This window comes from Triticum urartu, chromosome 4A (genome assembly GCF_056163025.1).
Source record: "Triticum urartu cultivar PI428250 chromosome 4A, HENAU_Tu73, whole genome shotgun sequence".
NCBI lineage: Eukaryota > Viridiplantae > Streptophyta > Magnoliopsida > Poales > Poaceae > Triticum > Triticum urartu.
In genome coordinates this window covers 461,561,153-461,581,709 of record NC_141876.1, presented here as the reverse complement: position 1 = coordinate 461,581,709, position 20,557 = coordinate 461,561,153, and positions in this window count along the sequence as shown.

Below are 20,557 nucleotides of genomic sequence, written 5' to 3'. Positions count from 1 at the left end.
AAAAAGGGCTAGAGAGATACCATCTTGTCATATGATATCATGATTGTCTTGAAAAAGTGTTGTCATCCGAGATTTATTATTATTGCTCGCTAGTTGATTATGCCATTGATATGTGTAAATGTGAGACCTAAATGTTATTGTGAATATGTTTAGTTCATAATCTTTGCTGAAAACTGAATGCTGGCTTTACATATTTGTAACAACAAGATCAAACAGAGTTTGTAAAAGTTTTTTCTTTATCACTTTCAGTTTGTCAAATGAATTGTTCGAGGACAAACAATGGGTTAAGATTGGGGGAGTTGATATGTCTCCATCGTATCTACTTTTCCAAACTCTTTTCCCCTTGTTTTGGACTCCAATTTGCATGATTTGAATGGAACTAACCCGGATTGGCGTTGTTTTCAGCAGAATTTCCCTGGTGTTATTTTTGTGCAGAAATAGAAGTTCTCAGAATGACCTGAAACTTCACGGAGAATATTTTTGGAATATATAAACAATATTGGCGAAAGAATCAACCGAGGGGGATCCACCTGTTGCCCACAAGGGTGGGGGGCGCGCCCCCTGGCTTTTGAGTCCCACAAAGGTCCACCGACCTCAACTCCAACTCCATATATTCATGTCCGGGGAGAAAAAAATCAGATAGGAGGATTCATCGTGTTTCACAATACAGAGCCGCCACCACCTCATGTTCTTCCTCGGGAGGGCAGATCTGGAGTCTGTTTTGGGATCCGGAGAGGGGAAATCGTCGCCATCGTCATCATCAACCATCCTCCATTACCAATTTCATGATGCTCACCGCCGTGCGTGAGTAATTCCATCGTAGGCTTGCTGGACGGTGATTGGTTGGATGAGATTTACCATGTAATCGAGTTAGTTTTGTTAGGGTTTGATCCCTAGTATCCACTATGTTCTGAGATTGATGTTGCTATGTCATTGCTATGCTTAATGCTTGTCACTAGGGCCCGAGTGCCATGATTTCAGATCTGAACCTATTATGTTTTCATGAATATATTTGTGTTCTTAATCCTATCTTGCAAGTTATAGTCACCTACTATGTGTTATGATCCGGCAACCCCGGAGTGATAACAGTCGGGACACTTCCCGATGATGACCGTAGTTTGAGGAGTTCATGTATTCACTAAGAGCTAATAATGCTTTGGTCCGGCTCTCTATTAAAAGGAGGCCTTAATATCCCTTAGTTTACAATAGGACCTCACTGCCACGGGAGGGTAGGACAAAAGATGTCATGCAAGTTCTTTTCCATAAGCATGTTTGACTATATATGGAATACATGCCTACATTATATTGATGAATTGGAGCTAGTGCTGTGTCACCCTAGGTTATAACTGTTGCATGATGAATGCCATCCGACATAATTATCCATCATTGATCCATTGCCTAGGAGCTTTTCACATATTGATCTTTGCTAATTTACTTTTCTGTTGCCAGTGTTACGATTGCTACGAAACTGCTACTGTTACTTTTGCCACCGTTACCGTTACTTCCATACTACTTTGCTAGTTAATACTTTGTTGCAGATATTAAGTCTTTCAGGGGTGGTTGAATTGACAACTCAGCTGCTAATACTTGAGAATATTCTTCCGCTCCCCTTGTGTCGAATCAATAAATTTGGGTTGAATACTCTACCCTCGAAAACTGTTGTGATCCCCTATAGTTGTGGGTTATCACTTAGCCCTCTAGGGTTCAGTGGACCAAAATAGTGGGATAGTAGTATGAGTCGCCGTAACGCATGAGCGGTACTACCGCCCTACTACCGCTGATTTACAGAATGGCTAAAACAAGCGGACGTGCCCAAAGTACTAGAGTGTGGCAGTACCGCCGGAGCGGTACTACCGCTCCCCAGCGCGGTACTACCGCTTCGGTGCTTCTAGTAAGCCCAAACAGAAGACAAATGGAGCTGTTGCCGGGAAGGAAAGAGGGTGCGATAGTGAATGTGTATGTGTTGATTCCACCCTAACCTTCCCAACTGCGGACCCCCTCTTAATAGTACGGATTTCCTATGACTCAAATCCCCCAAAAAAGTCGATGGAAAATAATCGTCTTCACTCTTAATCACCGAGGGGGGAAAACCCGTCTCGAGCCATCTAATAATCTCTAAAAAACTCAATGCACACGGCTAGCCCGCAAAATGCATGGTCATCAATCACCAAAACCATTAAGGGAGAAATATACCCTAACAACTACGAGAAGAGAACATGTCACAAATATCATAAAAAAATATTCCTGATCTTATGCCGAGACAATGACGTCTTAGGATTAACAACGGCAAACACGTTGTGATTGTGTAAGCACTGAGGCCACTCGGTGAGGGGGTGTAGGGGCGGATAAATGGCAACACAGATGGGATGTCATGTGTTGAAATAAAAGACGTGGACTTATGGGGTCTTAAGTCATGGTTATTGGGTTAGAGGAGTAATATTTTCTAGTTGCAACGCACATGCTCTTTTGCTAGTCACATCTTAATAAATTAATGACCCAGACACGCTGATCACGTAGGTCGTGAACCACCAGGACTCAACCTACTAGCACCTAACTATATTAGCTAAAAAAGTGCGTAGCTACAGTACTAGAAAAAAAGAATTGCGTGATGCAATTTTTGAATGATGCAACATTAAGTGAGAACGTCACGTGGCAGCAGATTAAATTCCAAGTTTGCTTGTTTTTGTCCAACCGACTGAAACAAGGCTATTCTTGGTGGAGTTCTAAAGTTTGGTATGACTTCTTCCCGCGGTGGAGTAATATTGAGCAGCATTGAACCAATTAAAACTTGTTGCATCAAATTATATGACCCAAGTTCATTCCCTTATCCTCCATAGCACATGGAACATCTCCTAATACCGTTTGTCTTTCTCCTTTGTCCGGTGTAGCTGGAGCAATGTTCGGACATGATACAAGAACTTTGGCAATGATGGTCACATCAATATTGAGTATAAAGAGTATTTGATCTTTACTAGTCAGGTTTCAGTTTCAGTTTATATTACATAAAATGGACACATAGCACTCAGGTTTCCCAAGAGCATGCAGTGTTTCCTCCTCTTTGACCCCCTCAATAAGCTAGTAGATATATGAGTATCAAGGGCCAATATTCACATAGAATCACTAGAAACACCTACGGGGATGCTAATTTCCTCAACATCGAGAGTGCCCCGTTCTCTACTTTGGTGCAGTGGTGGAGCTACAGCAAGGCCCAAAGGGCCCTGGGTCGCCCAGCTTATGTGATTTTCTTCAAGGTATATCTATTTTTGGGCCACAAAACTCAAGCCCAATAGATGTTTCTATCAGCCGGCCCGCCCAGTTATTTGGGACAAGCTCCACCACTGCCATGGTGGCAACTAAATGGCAATAATCATGAGCACCGAGTTCATACATTGAATGAGCAGTATGATAGAAGTCACTGCACATATGCCAACAACAGTCATACGAGTTGTAGCTAACATAAAAAATGTCTACTGAAAAATAAATCAGCATGCATAGCAATGGCAATCAAAGTAGTGAGTAGCAGTGGAGGAGCTTCATCGCGATTTGAGAGAGGGCTAAATGAGTCTTAGATGAAGTTGAGGGGAGGGGCATGGCCCCCTTTGGCCCTCACTAAGCTCTTCCAGTGTCCTTGTTTAAGGCATATTTGATCCATTAATACAAGCCTTTGGCTATTTGTATATATTTTATGTGATACTTGATCCATTTCAAAATAAACGACGTTTTGGGTATTGGCGTGTTCTGCAACAAATATCTTTGCTCCATTCAAGATGTTATCCCGCGTGTTACCGCGCGGAACATATTGCAATATTAATATTTGGATAAAAATACGGGAGCCCTAAAATGAAAAATAGATTTGATTTTACTGTATTTGATTATTGTATGGTTGTAAAATATTTCCCTAATAATAAAGCACAGATTGACTTTGTCGGGTTCACCACACAATACGCTTCTTCCCGTGAATTTACGCTTTCAGTTTTTTTACCTATATCATTTTCTACATCCGATGTGGTACTATTCATCAAAAAATGTTTAATTCCAGAATTTTATCCGTTCACGTGTGGGCCGCTTGCCTTGTCCACTTTGCTGGTCCGACTCCCTCGCTGTTATCGGCCTGTGTTGAATAGTCCCACCTTGCTCCCGTACAACAAATCCCACAGGTTTATATACTTTTTACAGATTGGTTGTCAACAAGCCAACCAACAGGAGCTCGATGAGATTGAATGGGACGGCAATGATTGCGCTGAGCAGAGGTCGACGCGGTGACGTAAATTCACGAGCGAAGAAATAGGCCGCATCTGCTCACCAAGAGAGCAGCTGGGTAACCGGAGAAACATGAGACGGGGTCAAGGGTGAGGGCATACACCAGCTAGGACAAGTGTGAGGCGACAGGAGGAGCTCCGGCAGCAGACTGAAGGTAGGAGCAGGAGCGAGTAATTGATCAAAGAAAGATTAAAGGCGGCAGGGGCCCCTCCGGCGTGGATCCCAGCGGGAATGGGGAGAGGAGTCGGGCGACGGCGAATCCCGCCGGATCCGGGACCTGACGGCGCGCACAGGACGACGACGGCGAAGATCATGGCGGCGGCAGAGCGGAGGTGGGTGCCGGGGAGCGGTTGGATGGGTAGGGGAGCTCGGGGATCTTCCAGTGTCCGATCGAAGGCAGTGGCGGCGGGGCAATAGGGCCTCACGCGGAGGCGGGCGGCTCAGGAGGCGGGGCTGGACGGAGCCGGGTGGCGCAGAGGCCTGGCAATGTGGACAAGGGCCACGTAGTTGGGAGATAGCTCTCTCAGTGGGGTTTTTTTTGCGGGGAGATTGCTTTTTTTAATGGCTACCGACGAGAAGCTGCCAGAGTACTGCCACCGATTGTAAAAAAATTCTAATTGAGCACCGATTGTAATTACTTGCTTTCGTTTGTTGTTACTGTCATACTTTAATATTCATGACTACCACATATTATGAATATGTTATTGATAACCCACAAGTAGGGGACGCAACAGTTTTTGAGGGTAAAGTATTCAACCCAAATTTATTGATTTGACACAAGGGGAGCCAAAGAATATTCTCAAGTATTAGCAGCTGAGTTGTCAATCCAACCACACCTGGAAACTTAGTATCTACAGCAAAGTATTTAGTAGCAAAGTAATATGATAGTAGTGGTAACGGTAGCAAAAGTAATGTTTTTAGTACTTTGTAGTGATGATAGCAATAGCAACGGAAAAGTAAATAAGCGAAGAACAATATATGGAAAGCTCGTAGGCAATGGATCGGTGATGGAGAATTATGCCGGGTGCGGTTCATCATGTAACAGTCATAACCTAGGGTGAAACAAAACTAGCTCCAGTTCATCAATGTAATGTAGGCATGTATTCCGAATATAGTCGTACGTGCTTATGGAAAAGAACTTGCATGACATCTTTTGTCCTACCCTCCCGTGGCAGCGGGGTCCTTACGGAAACTAAGGGATATTAAGGCCTCCTTTTAATAGAGTACCGGAACAAAGCATTAACACATAGTGAATACATGAACTCCTCAAACTACGGTCATCACCGGTAAGTATCCCGATTATTGTTACTTCGGGGTTAACGGATCATAACACATAATAGGTGACTATAGACTTGCAAGATAGGATCAAGAACTCTCATATATTGATGAAAACATAATAGGTTCAGATCTGAAATCATGGCACTCGGGCCCTAGTGACAAGCATTAAGCATAGCAAAGTCATAGCAATATCAATCTCAGAACATAGTGGATACTAGGGATCAAACCCTAACAAAACTAACTCGATTACATGATAGATCTCATCCAACCCATCACCGTCCAGCAAGCCTACAACGGAATTACTCACACACGGCGGTGAGCATCATGAAATTGGTGATGGAGGATGGTTGATGATGACGATGGCGACGGACTCCCCTCTCCGGAGCCCCGAACGGACTCCAGATCAGACCTCCCGAGAGGTTTTAGGGCTTGGAGGCGGCTCCGTGTTGTAAAACGTGATGAATTCTTCTCTCTGATTTTTTTCTCCCCGAAACACAATATATAGAGTTGGAGTCGGAGGAGCTCCAGGGGGCCCACGAGGTAGGGGGCGCGCCCCCACCCTCGTGGACAGGTGGTGGGCCCCTGGCCTTCATCTTTTGTAGGTATTTTTTATATTTTCCAAAAAGTTGCTCCGTGAAGTTTCAGGTCATTCCGAGAATGTTTGTTTCTGCACATAAATAACACCATGGTAATTCTGCTGAAAACATCGTCAGTCCGGATTAGTTCCATTCAAATCATGCAAGTTAGAGTCCAAAATAAGGGCAAAAGTGTTTGAAAAAGTAGATACGCCGGAGACGTATCAACTCCCCCAAGCTTAAACCTTTGCTTGTCCTCAAGAAATTCAATTGATAAACTGAAAGTGATAAAGAAAAACTTTTACAAACTCAGTTTGCTCTTGTTGTTGTAAATATGTAAAGCCAACATTCAAGTTTTTAGCAAAGATTATAACTAACCACATTCGCAATAACGCTTAGGTCTCAAGTTCACTCATATCAATGGCATAAACAACTAGCGAGCAATAATAATAAATCTCGGATGACAACACTTTCTCAAAACAATCATAATATGATATAACAAGATGGTATCTCGCTAGCCCTTTCTGAGACCGCAAAACATAAATGCAGAGCACCTTTAAAGATCAAGGACCGACTAGACATTGTAATTCATGGTAAAAGAGATCCAGTCAAGTCATACCCAATGTAAACTAACAATAATGAATGCAAATGACAGCAGTGCTCTCCAACTGGTGCTTTTTAATAAGAGGATGATGACTCAGCATAAAATTAAATAGATAGGCCCTTCGCAGAGGGAAGCAGGGATTTGTAGAGGTGCCAGGGCTCGGTTTTGAAATAGAGATGAATAATATTTTGATCGGTATACTTTCATTGTCAACATAACAACCAAGAGATGGCGGTATCTTCCATGCTACACACATTATAGGTAGTTCCCAAACAGAATGGTAAAGTTTATACCCCCCCTTCCACCAACAAGCATCAATCCATGGCTTGAAACAACGAGTGCCTCCAACTAACAAGAGTCCCAGGGGGAGCTTTGTTTGCAATTATTTTGATTTGATTTGCATAAAGCATGGGACTGGGCATCCCGGTGACCAGCCACTTTCTCGTGAGTGAGGAGCGGAGTCCACTCCTCTTGAGAATAACCCGCCTAACATGGAAGATACAGACAGCCCTAGTTGATACATGAGCTATTCGAGCATACAAAACATGATATTTATTTGAAGGTTTAGAAGTTGGCACATACAAATTTACTTGGAACAACAGGTAGATACCGTATATAGGTAGGTATGGTGGACTCATATGGAATAACTTTGGGGTTTATGGAGTTGGATGCACAAGCAGTATTCCCGCTTAGTACAGGTGAAGGCTAGCAAAAGACTAGGAAGCGACCAGCTAGAGAGCGACAACAGTCAAGAACATGCATTAAAATTAATCAACACCGAATGCAAGCATGAGTAGGATATAATCCACCATGAACATAAATATCGTGAAGGCTATGTTGATTTTGTTTCAACTACATGCGTGAACATGCGCCAAGTCAAGTCACTTAAATCATTCAGAGGAGGATACCACCCTATCATACCACATCATAACCATTTCAATAGCATGTTGGCACGCAAGGTAAACCATTATAACTCATAGCTAATCAAGCATGGCACAAGAAACTATGATCTCTAGTTCTCATTGCAAACATGTTTATTCATAATAGGCTGAATCAGGAACGATGAACTAATCATATTTACAAAAACAAAAGAGGTCGAGTTCATACCAGCTTTTCTCATCTCAGTCAGTCCATCATATATCGTCATAATTGCCTTTCACTTGCATGACCGAACGATGTGAATAATAATAATAGTGCACGTGCATTGGACTAAGCTGGAATCTGCAAGCATTCAATAAACAGGAGAAGACAAGGCAATATGGGCTCTTTTGTCAGATCAACAAGTATGCATACAAGAGCCACTTCAGCAATTTAATTATGGTCTTCTCCTATCGACCCCCAAAGGAAAGAAAAGAAGTAAAACTATTTACACGGGAGAGCTCCCAACAAGTAAAAGAAGAACATGAAATATTTTGGGGTTTTCTTTTTAATTACTACTACAAGGATGGAAAGTAAACTAATTAAACGCTACAACTAATTTTTTTGGTTTTTCTTAAGGTTTATCAAACACACAAGAAGAAAGCATAAAAAGGAAAATAAACTAGCATGGATGATATAATGAAAAAGTATGAGCATCGACATCTAGCAATGAGTGTGTGAACATAAATGTAATGTCAGTGAGAAATACGTACTCCCCCAAGCTTAGGCTTTTGGCCTAAGTTGGTCTATGGCCATGGTTGGCCTGGCTGATATTCGTAGTAGAAGTTGGGGTCGTACTGAGATGCAGCGGCTATCGCCTCCTGAGCTGCAGCGTGGCGACGAGCGGCCTCCGCTCTCCTCTCGTACTCATCTGCCTCCTCTCTGGTAATAACATATCTTCCTCTATCCTGATAATCAAAGAAGGCAGGAGCAGGGAGAGTAATATGGACAGCACGGCATATGTCAAAGATTAAGCGATACTGGAGAGGTGATTCATTCCTCTCGACAAACTGGTTGTGAACCATAGCATTAAAGTATAGGTAAGCAGGGGGTAATTCAATATCATCTTCGCGTATGGCTACACCAAGAAAATTAGCTATGCGGGTTGCATAAATTCCTCCAAAGAAATCTCCATTAAATCTATTAAGGTGCAACCTACGTGCAACAATGGCTCCCAAATTATAAGATTGATCTCCTAATACATCACTCCTAAGAATACTGAGGTCAGGGACACACATATGACATGCCTCATCTTTACCATTAATGCATCTGCCTATGAAGAGAGCAAAATAATGTATAGCAGGAAAGTGAATGCTCCCTATGGTAGCTTGTGTAATATCTCTTGATTCTCCCACAGTTATGCTAGCAAGAAAATCTCTAAATTCAGATTTGCGAGGATCCCTTATACTACCCCATTGTGGAATTTTGCAAGCAGTGGTAAAATCCTCTAAGTCCATAGTGTAAGAATTTTCATAAAGATCAAACAGGACAGTTGGAGAATTACGTGAAGATGAAAATTCAACCTCCTCACAAAGGTACTAGTGAGATTGTGATACTGGCTGCACTTCTCTTCCTCGAAGCTCACAAGATCAGCGTTACGCAAATATGCGTTGAATTCTTCCTTAATTCCTGCTCGATCCATAAAATTTTCCGAAGGCCATTCACAAGGACGCACTGGAGCATCTCTTGGTGGCTCTTCATCAGCATCACACATTGCAAGCTTGGGTCCTTGCTTCCTTGAGGAACCACCTTGGAACATTTTCCTAAGCATTTTTCTTCCTCTAAAAATTCTGAAATTTTTTAGTAACTTCAAAATAAAAGTAAACCAAACTCAATAATATTGATAGCAACTACTCCTACAAGTGCTTAGGGCCTATATCATGCATCAAAACTACTTTTGACCATATAAATTTGACATGCAAGCTCAAGAACAGGGTCACCTAAGCAGCAAAAATTTGCAATGAATAAAGCACTAGAACAAAAACTAATTGGACCAATGGAGGAGTCACATACCAAGGAACAATCTCCCCAAGCAGTTTTGTGAGAGGTGCTTTGAGCAAGGAGATCGAAAATGGCAGCAAAACGAGCTTGGACTCGGGTATGAACTGGATATTCGTGTTTGGGGGAGGAAGAAGGAGTGTGTGGGTGCAAGAATAAGTGGAGGAGGGCCACCGTGGGCCCACGAGGTAGGGGGCGCCCAGGGGGTAGGGCGTGCCCTCCACCCTCGTGGGTAGGTGGTTGACCCCCCTGCTGTGTTCTCAGTGCCAAATATTCGCAAATATTCCAGAAAAAATCATATTTAAATTTCAGGGCATTTGGAGAACTTTTATTTTCGGGGTATTTTATATTGCACGGATAATCAGATAACAGACAGAAAAATACTATTTTTATTTTATTTAATATAAATAACAGAAAGTAAAAGGAGGGTACAGCAGGTTATGCCTTCTAGTTTCATCCATCTCATGATCATCAAAAGGAATCCACTAACAAGGTTGATCAAGTCTTGTTAACGAACTCATTCTGAATAACATGAAACCGGAGAAATTTCGAATAACACTATGTTAGCTCAACGGGGATATGCACATCCCCAATAATAAGAATATCATATTTCTTCTTGACAGTAGGAAGAGGAAATTCAAAACCTCCAAATATAATCGATGGAATTTTTCCAATAGAGTTGATACTATGAACTTGAGGTTGTTTCCTCGGAAAGTGTACCGTGTGCTCATTACCATTAACATGAAAAGTGACATTGCCTTTAGTGCAATCAATAACAGCCCCTGCAGTATTCAAAAAGGGTCTTCCAAGAATAATAGACATACTATCGTCCTCGGGAATATCAAGAATAACAAAGTCCGTTAAAATAGTAACATTTGCAACTACAACAGGCACATCCTCACAAATACCGACAGGTATAGCAGTTGATTTATCAACTATTTGCAAAGATATTTCAGTAGGTGTCAACTTATTCAAATCAAGTCTATGATATAAAGAGAGAGGCATACCACTAACACCGGCTCCAAGATCACATAAAGCAGTTTTAACATAGTTTCTTTTAATGGAGCATGGTATAGTTGGTACACTGGGATCTCTAAGTTTCTTTGGTATTCCACCCTTAAAAGTATAATTAGAAAGCATGGTGGAAATTTTAGCTTCCAGTATCTTTCTTTTATTTGTAACAATATCTTTCATATACTTAGCATAATGATTCATTTTGAGCATATCAGTTAATCGCATACGCAAAAAGATAAGTCTAATCATTTCAGCAAAGCGCTCAAAATCCTCATCATCCTTTTTCTTGGATGGTTTGGGAGGAAAAGGCATGGGTTTCTAAACCCATGGTTCTCTTTCTTTATCGTGTTTCCTAGCAACAAAGTCTTTCTTATCATAACGTTGATTCTTTGTGATGAGGACATCAATACCATTGTTACACCCACAGCCCCTGCTGCTATACATACTGGATCAATTACTAGAGCTCGCGCACGCCAATTGAATTATTAGGTACTTTCGTTTCTTGGTAACGATTCTAATGTTCATGAGAATATGATGCTGCCTAAATTGGATACATTTGTTTTGCTTACAAATGATGGGCCTACCTTGGGTAAGAAAGATGAACCTTGGAGCAAGTTCAAGCATGGAGATGATGGCATGCGCAAGGGAATCAAGAACAGAGTTACAAGTGATGATTTCAGGACTTTGAAGCCACCATAAGGAGTGCATGAAGCCTTGGACGAAATATACAAGATGCCACTTCATAAATTTCGTCCAGAGGCTATTTTAGGTGCTGCGTCACCTTATTATTGGGCCAGGCCCATGTATTTTCGAAATACTTAAGTATAGGCTGTTTTTAGAGTCTGTATGTGTGGGGAAACAAGAGTTGGGGTTGGTTTCGGACCCCTCCTCCAAGGGCCACGAAATCCCCCCCCCCTCTTCCTCCATATATACAGCCCTTAGGGCGTCGTTTAGACTTAGGGTTTTGTTTAGATTAAAAGTTCGCCATAGCTGCAACATCGCGTACTTCGTTTGTGTTCAACGACCAGACCAAGGCGTCACAGAACCCCACCTTGATCAATAAAGCTTTCATCTTATATTCGCAATATCTAGATTGCAATCTCAGTTTCTTGCTTGTTCTTCGTTTGCTCGCAGGAAACAGACCCTCGTGGTCAGGTTGATTATGCTCCGGCGTGGTCAATAACCCTCGGAAGTTGGTTTAGCGATTACTAAGGCGCGACGTCTCTCATGTTCGTAGTCGGATCGTCAAGGTCGACTCCGACGGAAAACAATAGCCACCATCTCATCGAAACATAGGGACACCTTTGCCTCTATCAAGTGGTATCAGATTTCCAGGTTGCTCGGTGAGATTTTACAGTTTTTCATAGTTTAGATCGAGTCTTTTCTTCATACCTATAGTCCACGAAAAAGCCAAAAAAATTAGGGTTAGTTCATCCTATCCGAACCAATCTGAGCCTTTGCATAATCTTTTCTGTATTTGCTTTGTTGAATTTGCGGTTGCATCACGTGTCAAGTTGCTAGTCTTAGCGTCTAGTCCTTTAGAGTTTCGAGTTCTGTTCACGGGTTGTCATGTCGCCGCTGCCATATATCACCACCGCATCATCATCATCGTTACTGCCATATACCACCACCACCACACCAACTTCATCGTCGCTGCCATATTCACCACCAATCCGAGTCCATATACGCCACCACATATCCGCCGCCATCACGCCAATCCGAGTCCACCTGCAACATATATCCGCCACCAGTCCGATTTCCACCAGATTCATCGCCGCCATCAGTCCGAGATTCCACGAGATTCATCTCCGCCACCAGTCCTAGTCCGAGTCCAGTATTTGTTGCTTTGTTTTTGAGTTCCAGATCACGCGATACTCCGAGCCGTGACAGAGTAGGACTCCCCAACTTTCGAGCCATCCGCAGAAGAAAAATAGTTCCAAACTCAAAAAAAATCTAAGTCTGGAAAATTCTGGCTAGGCAGTTTTTAGACCATTTGTAGACTTTTTCGAAAAAATTTGTTGCAGAGCAAAAAAAAGAGGAAAAAAGTGCAAAAAAAGTGAACAAAAAGAAAAAAATTCAGAGCGTGCCCCTCCCTTGTTTACGTGCAGCGCCGTGATTTTGTTAGTGTTCTAGGCTCGCGTCTCTAGCACGGTCTAGCCTAGGACCAGCACAGTACCGTCATTGAGTGTTTATTCAACTTTGCATCTCTGAATTGATTATTGCTGACCCTTTTTGCTACCATATTATAAGCCTTCCTAGCTCCACATACATCTACGTCGTGCGTTTGACTCTCCCTGGTAATCGTTGTATCCAAGCTTTGAGAGTTTTGACTACGACAGTTGCCGATCACCGCTTGCTGCTGGGTAAGAACTGGTAAGAATTTGAGATTTGCTTGACAGATTTGTGACACTCCACCACCACCATTTTCTAGTAGTCTGTAGGATCGTATTCTTGTGTGTTTCTATTGCTGCTAACCATGGCAGGATCACAACCCGACGCGATTAACTGGGAGAACATGACGAACAAAGAGTTACATGATAAGTTTCAGTAAATGATGAGTGGACAGGTGGAAGATGTGCTAAACAATTTTGAAGAGGCCATGGAGAAGATAGATGGCATTGAGAAGGCGTTCGAAACAAAGCTCGATAACAAATTTAATGAATTGCTCGTGCGTCTTCCACCGCCTGCTGCACCTGTCGCACCTCTACAACAACAACAACATCGTTTTCCAAATCAAGTGGGACGAGCACAACGCGTTCCCATTGAGCCTGGTCAAACTTCTGGTGCTGCTGTACCTACTGTTGGTGCTTCTGTCGCTCCTGCTGCTACTGCAGAGGTGGAGGACCATTATGAGGATGAGGTTGATCAAAATCAGAACTACGTGCAACCACCAGCACCACCATCACCAGGTCGTCCTCATGCATATCATCGCAACGGTAGGGCTGCACCACCACCTGAGGTACATGACCATCTTCCTAAACTAAAATTGAATATTCCACCATTTGAGGGTAGATATGTTCCTGATATATATCGTACTTGGGAGTTAGAAACTGAACAACGATTTACATGTTTACAATATCCTGAGGAGAGACGTGTTCCTGCTGCTATTTGTGCTTTCACTAGCTTTGCATGTGTTTGGTGGTCTGAACATTGTAGATTATATCCTATTCAAGCTACTTGGGCTGCTTTAAAAACTGCTATGCGTACTCGTTGGGTTCCACCATATTATCAATGTGAATTACTTCAAAAATTGCAGCGCTTAAGACAAGGAAAAAATTATGTAGAAGAATATTATCAGGAATTGCAAACTGGCATGATTAGATGTGGTATTGCTGAGGAGAATGAAGCTATGCTTGCATGTCTTATGGGTGGATTAAATAGAGAGATTCAGACCATTCTAGAGTATAAGGAGTATACTAACATCACTCGGTTATTCCATCTTGCTTGTAAAGCTGAACGTGAAGTGCAGGATCGACAGGCATTGGCGCGAACTAACTTTTCTGCAGGTCGATCTTCATCATGGACACCACGTGCATCCTCTACTTCCACTCCACCAGCACCTCCATCAGGTGCCACCTCCAGTCGTGATACAAGAAAGCAGGCACAACCACCACTATCTGCCAAGAGCACACCTGTCGGGCCTGCACAGAGCTCTTCTTCTTTCATGGCATCAACAGGGCACACAAGTGATATTATTTGTCGTCGTTGTAAGGGAAGAGGACATTTTGCGAGAGAATGCCAATCTCAGCGTGTGATGATTGCTACTGAGGATGGTGGGTATGAGTCCGCTAGTGACTATGATGAGGAGACTTTGGCTCTTATTACACATGAAGAACACGGTGGAGAGGATTCTGATCATGAGACGCAATACATGGCTGCTGAAGATGCTGACAGGTATGAATGTTTAGTTGCTCAACGTGTTTTGAGTGTGCAGGTTACACAAGCTGAGCAAAATCAGAGGCATAATTTGTTCCATACAAAGGGAGTTGTGAAGGAACGTTCTGTTTGCGTCATCATAGATGGAGGGAGCTGCAATAACTTGGCTAGCATGGAGATGGTGGAGAAGCTATCTCTCACCACAAGACCACATCCACATCCTTACTACATCCAATGGTTCAACAACAACGGCAAGGTTAAGGTAACACGTACTATTCGTGTGCATTTTAGTATCTCTACATATGCTGATTATGTTGATTGTGATGTGGTACCTATGCAAGCATGTTCCTTATTACTTGGTAGACCATGGCAATTTGATAAAAATTCTATACACCATGGTAGAAACAATCAGTATACTCTTGTTCATAAGGATAAAAATATTACTTTGCTTCCTATGACTCCTGAATCCATTTTGAAAGATGATATTAATAGAGCTAATAAAGCAAAACAGGAAAAAAAATAAGAGTGATAATCATATTGTGGCAAAAGAATTTGAGCAACAAATGAAACCTAATAATAAACCATCTAGTGTTGCTTCTGAAATTAAATTGAAAAGTGCATGTTTACTTGCCACAAAATCTGATATTGATGAGCTAGATTTCAGCAAATCTGTTTGCTATGCTTTTGTGTGCAAAGAGGCATTATTTTCATTCGAGGATGTGCCTTCCTCTTTGCCTCCTGCTGTCACTAACATTTTGCAGGAGTTCGCTGACGTCTTTCCACAAGACGTGCCACCGGGATTACCACCTATTCGAGGGATTGAGCATCAAATTGACTTAATTCCCGGTGCATCATTACCCAACCGTGCACCATACCGTACCAATCCAGAGGAGACGAAGGAGATTATGCGTCAAGTACAAGAACTGCTCGATAAAGGTTATATACGTGAATCCCTTAGTCCTTGTGTTGTTCCTATCATTTTAGTGCCGAAAAAGGATGGTACGTTGCGTATGTGCGTTGATTGTAGAGGCATTAATAATATTACTATTCGTTATCGTCATCCTATTCCTAGGTTAGATGATATGCTTGATGAATTGAGTGGCTCTACAATATTCTCCAAGGTTGATTTGCGTAGTGGATACCATCAAATTCGTATGAAATTGGGAGATGAATGGAAAACGACATTTAAAACTAAGTTTGGATTATATGAGTGGTTAGTCATGCCTCTTGGGTTAACTAATGCACCTAGTACTTTCATGAGATTAATAAACGAAGTTTTACGTGCTTTCATTGGACGATTTGTGGTAGTTTACTTTGATGACATATTGATTTATAGCAAATCTTTGGAGGAACATTTGGAACATTTATGTGCTGTTTTTATTGCTCTACGTGATGCACGTTTGTTTGGTAACCTTGGAAAGTGCACCTTTTGCACTGACCAAGTATCTTTTCTTGGCTATGTTGTTACTCCACAGGGAATTGAAGTTGATAAAGCCAAGATTGAAGCTATTGAGAGTTGGCCGCAGCCCAAAACGGTCACACAAGTGAGGAGTTTCCTTGGCCTCACTGGTTTCTATAGGCGTTTTGTGAGAGATTTCAGCACCATTGCTGCACCTCTCAACGAGCTTACAAAGAAGGATGTGCCTTTTGTTTGGGGTACCGCACAGGAAGAAGCCTTCACGGTATTGAAAGATAAGTTGACACATGCTCCTTTACTCCAACTTCCTGATTTTAATAAGACTTTTGAGCTTGAATGTGATGCTAGTGGAATTGGATTAGGAGGTGTGTTATTACAAGATGGCAAACCTGTTGCATACTTTTCTGAAAAATTGAGTGGGCCTAGTCTGAACTATTCTACTTATGATAAAGAATTATATGCTCTTGTTCGGACCTTAGAAACATGGCAACAATATTTATGGCCAAAGGAATTTGTTATACATTCTGATCATGAATCTTTGAAACACATTAAAAGTCAAGAAAAACTGAACCGTAGACATGCTAAATGGGTTGAATTCATTGAGACTTTCCCTTATGTCATTAAACACAAGAAGGGTAAAGAAAATGTTATTGCTGATGCATTGTCTCGTCGTTATACTATGCTTTCACAACTTGACTTTAAAATATTTGGTTTGGAGACCATCAAAGATCAATATGTGCATGATGCTGAATTTAAAGATGTATTGCAGAATTGTAAGGAAGGGAGAACTTGGAACAAGTTCGTTATTAACGATGGATTTGTGTTTCGTGCTAACAAGCTATGCATTCCAGCTAGCTCCGTTCGTCTTTTGTTGTTGCAGGAGGCACATGGAGGAGGATTAATGGGACACTTTGGCGTCAACAAGACGGAGGATATACTTGCTACATATTTCTTTTGGCCAAATATGAGACGGGATGTTGAGCGTTTTGTTGCTCGCTGCATTACATGTCAAAAAGCTAAGTCACGACTCAATCCTCATGGCTTATATATGCCTTTGCCTGTACCTAGTGTCCCTTGGGAGGATATATCTATGGACTTTGTTTTAGGTTTACCTCGAACAAAGAAGGGGAGGGATAGCATATTTGTTGTCGTGGATAGGTTCTCGAAAATGGCACACTTTATACCATGTCATAAAAGCGATGATGCTGTTAATGTTGTTGATTTGTTCTTTCGTGAAATTATTTGCTTGCATGGTGTGCCAAATACTATTGTTTCAGATCGTGATACTAAATTTCTTAGCCACTTTTGGAGATGTTTATGGGCTAAGTTGGGGACTAAACTGCTTTTTAGTACTACTTGTCACTCCCAAACTGATGGACAAACTGAAGTAGTCAATAGAACATTGTCTACTATGCTTAGGGCTGTTTTGAATAATAACAAGAAAATGTGGGAAGAATGCTTGCCTCATATTGAATTTGCTTATAACCGTTCATTGCATTCTACTACTAAGATGTGCCCTTTTGAAACTGTGTATGGTTTCCTACCTCGTGCACCTATTGATTTGTTGCCTCTTCCATCTTCGGAGAAGGTTAATTTTGATGCTAAAGAACATGCTGAATTGATTTTAAAAATGCATGAGTTAACTAAGGAAAACATTGAGCGTATGAATGCTAAATATAAACTTGCTGGAGATAAGGGTAGAAAACATGTTGTGTTTGCACCTGGAGATCTTGTTTGGTTACATTTGCGTAAGGATAGGTTTCCTAATTTGCGCAAATCAAAACTAATGCCACGTGCTGATGGTCCTTTTAAGGTGCTAGAGAAAATAAATGATAATGCATATAAACTTGAGCTGCCTGCAGATTTTGGGGTTAGTCCCACTTTTAACATTGCAGATTAGAAGCCTTATTTGGGTGAGGACGATAAACTTTCGTCAAGGACGACTTCATTTCAAGAAGGGGAGGATGATGAGGACATCAATACCATTGTTACACCCACATACTGGACCAATTACTAGAGCTCGCGCACGCCAATTGAATTATCACGTACTTTCGTTTCTTGGTAACGATTCTAATGTTCATGAGAATATGATGCTGTCTAAATTGGATACATTTGTTTTGCTCACAAATGAAGGGCCTACCTTGGGCAAGAAAGATGAACCTTGGAGCAAGTTCAAGCATGGAGATGATGGCATGCGCAAGGGGATCAAGAACGGAGTTACAAGTGATGATTTCAGGACTTTGAAGCCACCATAAGGAGTGCATGAAGCCTTGGACGAAATATACAAGATGCCACTTCATAAATTTCGTCGAGAGGCTATTTAGGTGCTGCGTCACCTTATTATTGGGCCAGGCCCATGTATTTTCGAAATACTTAAGTATAGGCTGTTTTTAGAGTCTGTATGTGTGGGGAAACAAGAGTTAGGGTTGGTTTCAGACCCCTCCTCCAAGGGCCACGAAATCCCCCCCTCTTCCTCCATATATACAGCCCTTAGGGCATCGTTTAGACTTTGGGTTTTGTTTAGATTAAAAGTTCGCCATAGCTGCAACTTCGCGTACTTCGTTTGTGTTCAACGACCAGACCAAGGCGTCACAGAACCCCACCTTGATCAATAAAGCTTTCATCTTATATTCGCAATATCCAGATTACAATCTCAGTTTCTTGCTTGTTCTTCGTTTGCTCGCAGGAAACAGACCCTCGTGGTCAGGTTGAACGTGCTCCGGCGTGGTCAATAACCCTCGGAAGTTGGTTTAGCGATTGCTAAGGCGCGGCATCTCGCACGTTCGTAGTCGGATCGTCAAGGTCGACTCCCATGAAAAATGATAGCCACCATATCATCGAAACATTGGGACACCTTTGCCTCTATCACTTTGATTGTGGGTTATCAAGATCAACAGCAGGTTCAATTTTTATATCATTATCATTACTAGGTTGAGCATCATCATGAACATTATTATTAGCATTATCACTAGTTTCAGGTTCATTACCAGATTGTGTTTCAGTATCAGAAATAGAAATATCATTTGGATACTCAGGTGGTTCAATAACAGGTTCACTAGAAGCATGCAAAGTCCTATCATTTTTCTTTTTCTTCCTTTTAGAAGGACTAGGTGCATCTACATTATTTCTCTGAGAATCTTGCTCAATTCTCTTAGGATGGCCTTCAGGATACAAAGGTTCCTGAGTCATTCTACCACCTCTAGTCATAACTCTAACAACATTATCATTATTCTTACTATTCAATTCATTGAGCAAATCATTTTAAGATTTAAGTACTTGTTCTACTTGAGTGGTAACCATAGAAACATGTTTACTAATAAGTTTAAGTTCACATTTGACATTAGCCATATAATCACCCAAGTGTTCAAGCATATTTGAATTGTATTTCAATTGTCTACCAAAATAAGCATTAAAATCTTCTTGCTTAGCCATAAATTTATCAAACTCATCTAAGCATGGGCTAGCAAACTTAGTAAATGGGATTTCAGCTTTATCATATCTATAGAGAGAATTTACCTTTACTACCTGTGTCGGGTTATCAAGACCATGAGTTTCTTCAATAGGTAAATGATTAAGATCATATGTTTCTTCAACAGGTGGTAAATTAAGACCATGTATTTCTTCAATAGGAGGTAAATTCTTAACATCTTCAGCTTTAATACCTTTTTCTTTCATAGATTTCTTTGCCTCTTGCATATCTTCAGGACTGAGAAATAGAATACCCCTCTTCTTCGGAGTTGGTTTAGGAATAGGCTCAGGAATTGGCTCCGGAGGTGTCCAATTATTTTCATTTGTCAACATATTATTCAATAGAATTTCAGCTTCATCCGGTGTTCTTTCCCTGAAAACAGAACCAGCACAACTATCCAGGTAATCTTTGGAGGCATCGGTTAGTCCATTATAAAAGATATCAAGTATTTTATTTTTCTTAAGAGGATGATCAGGCAAAGTATTAAGTAATTGGAGAAGCCTCCCCAAGCTTGTGGGAGACTCTCTTCTTCAATTTGCACAAAATTATATATATCCCTTAAAGCAGCTTGTTTCTTATGAGCAGGGAAATATTTAGCAGAGAAGTAATAAATCATATCCAGAGGACTACGCACACAACCAGGACCAAGAGAATTAAACCATATCTTAGCATCACCCTTTAATGAGAACGGAAATATTTTAAGGATATAAAAGTAGTGAATTCTCTTATCATTAGTGAACAGGGTAACTATATCATTTAATTTAGTAAGATGTGCCACAACAGTTTCAGATTCATAGCCATGAAAAGGATCAGATTCAACCAAAGTAATTATATCAGGATCAACAGAGAATTCATAATCCTTATCAGTAACACAGATAGGTGAAGTAGCAAAAGCAGGGTCAGGTTTCATCCTAGCATTTAGAGATTGCTTATTCCATTTAGCTAATAACCTCTTAGGTTCATATCTATCTTTGCAAGCTAAAATAGCTAAAGAAGCTTCTTTATCAAAAACACAACTCTCAGGAATAACAGGCAAGTCTTCATCATCAATTTCATCAGTATTATCAGATTCAATATTTTCAATCTCTCTAGCCCTAGCAAGTTGTTCATCAAGAAATTCATCAAGTGGCACAGTAGTATCAAGCATA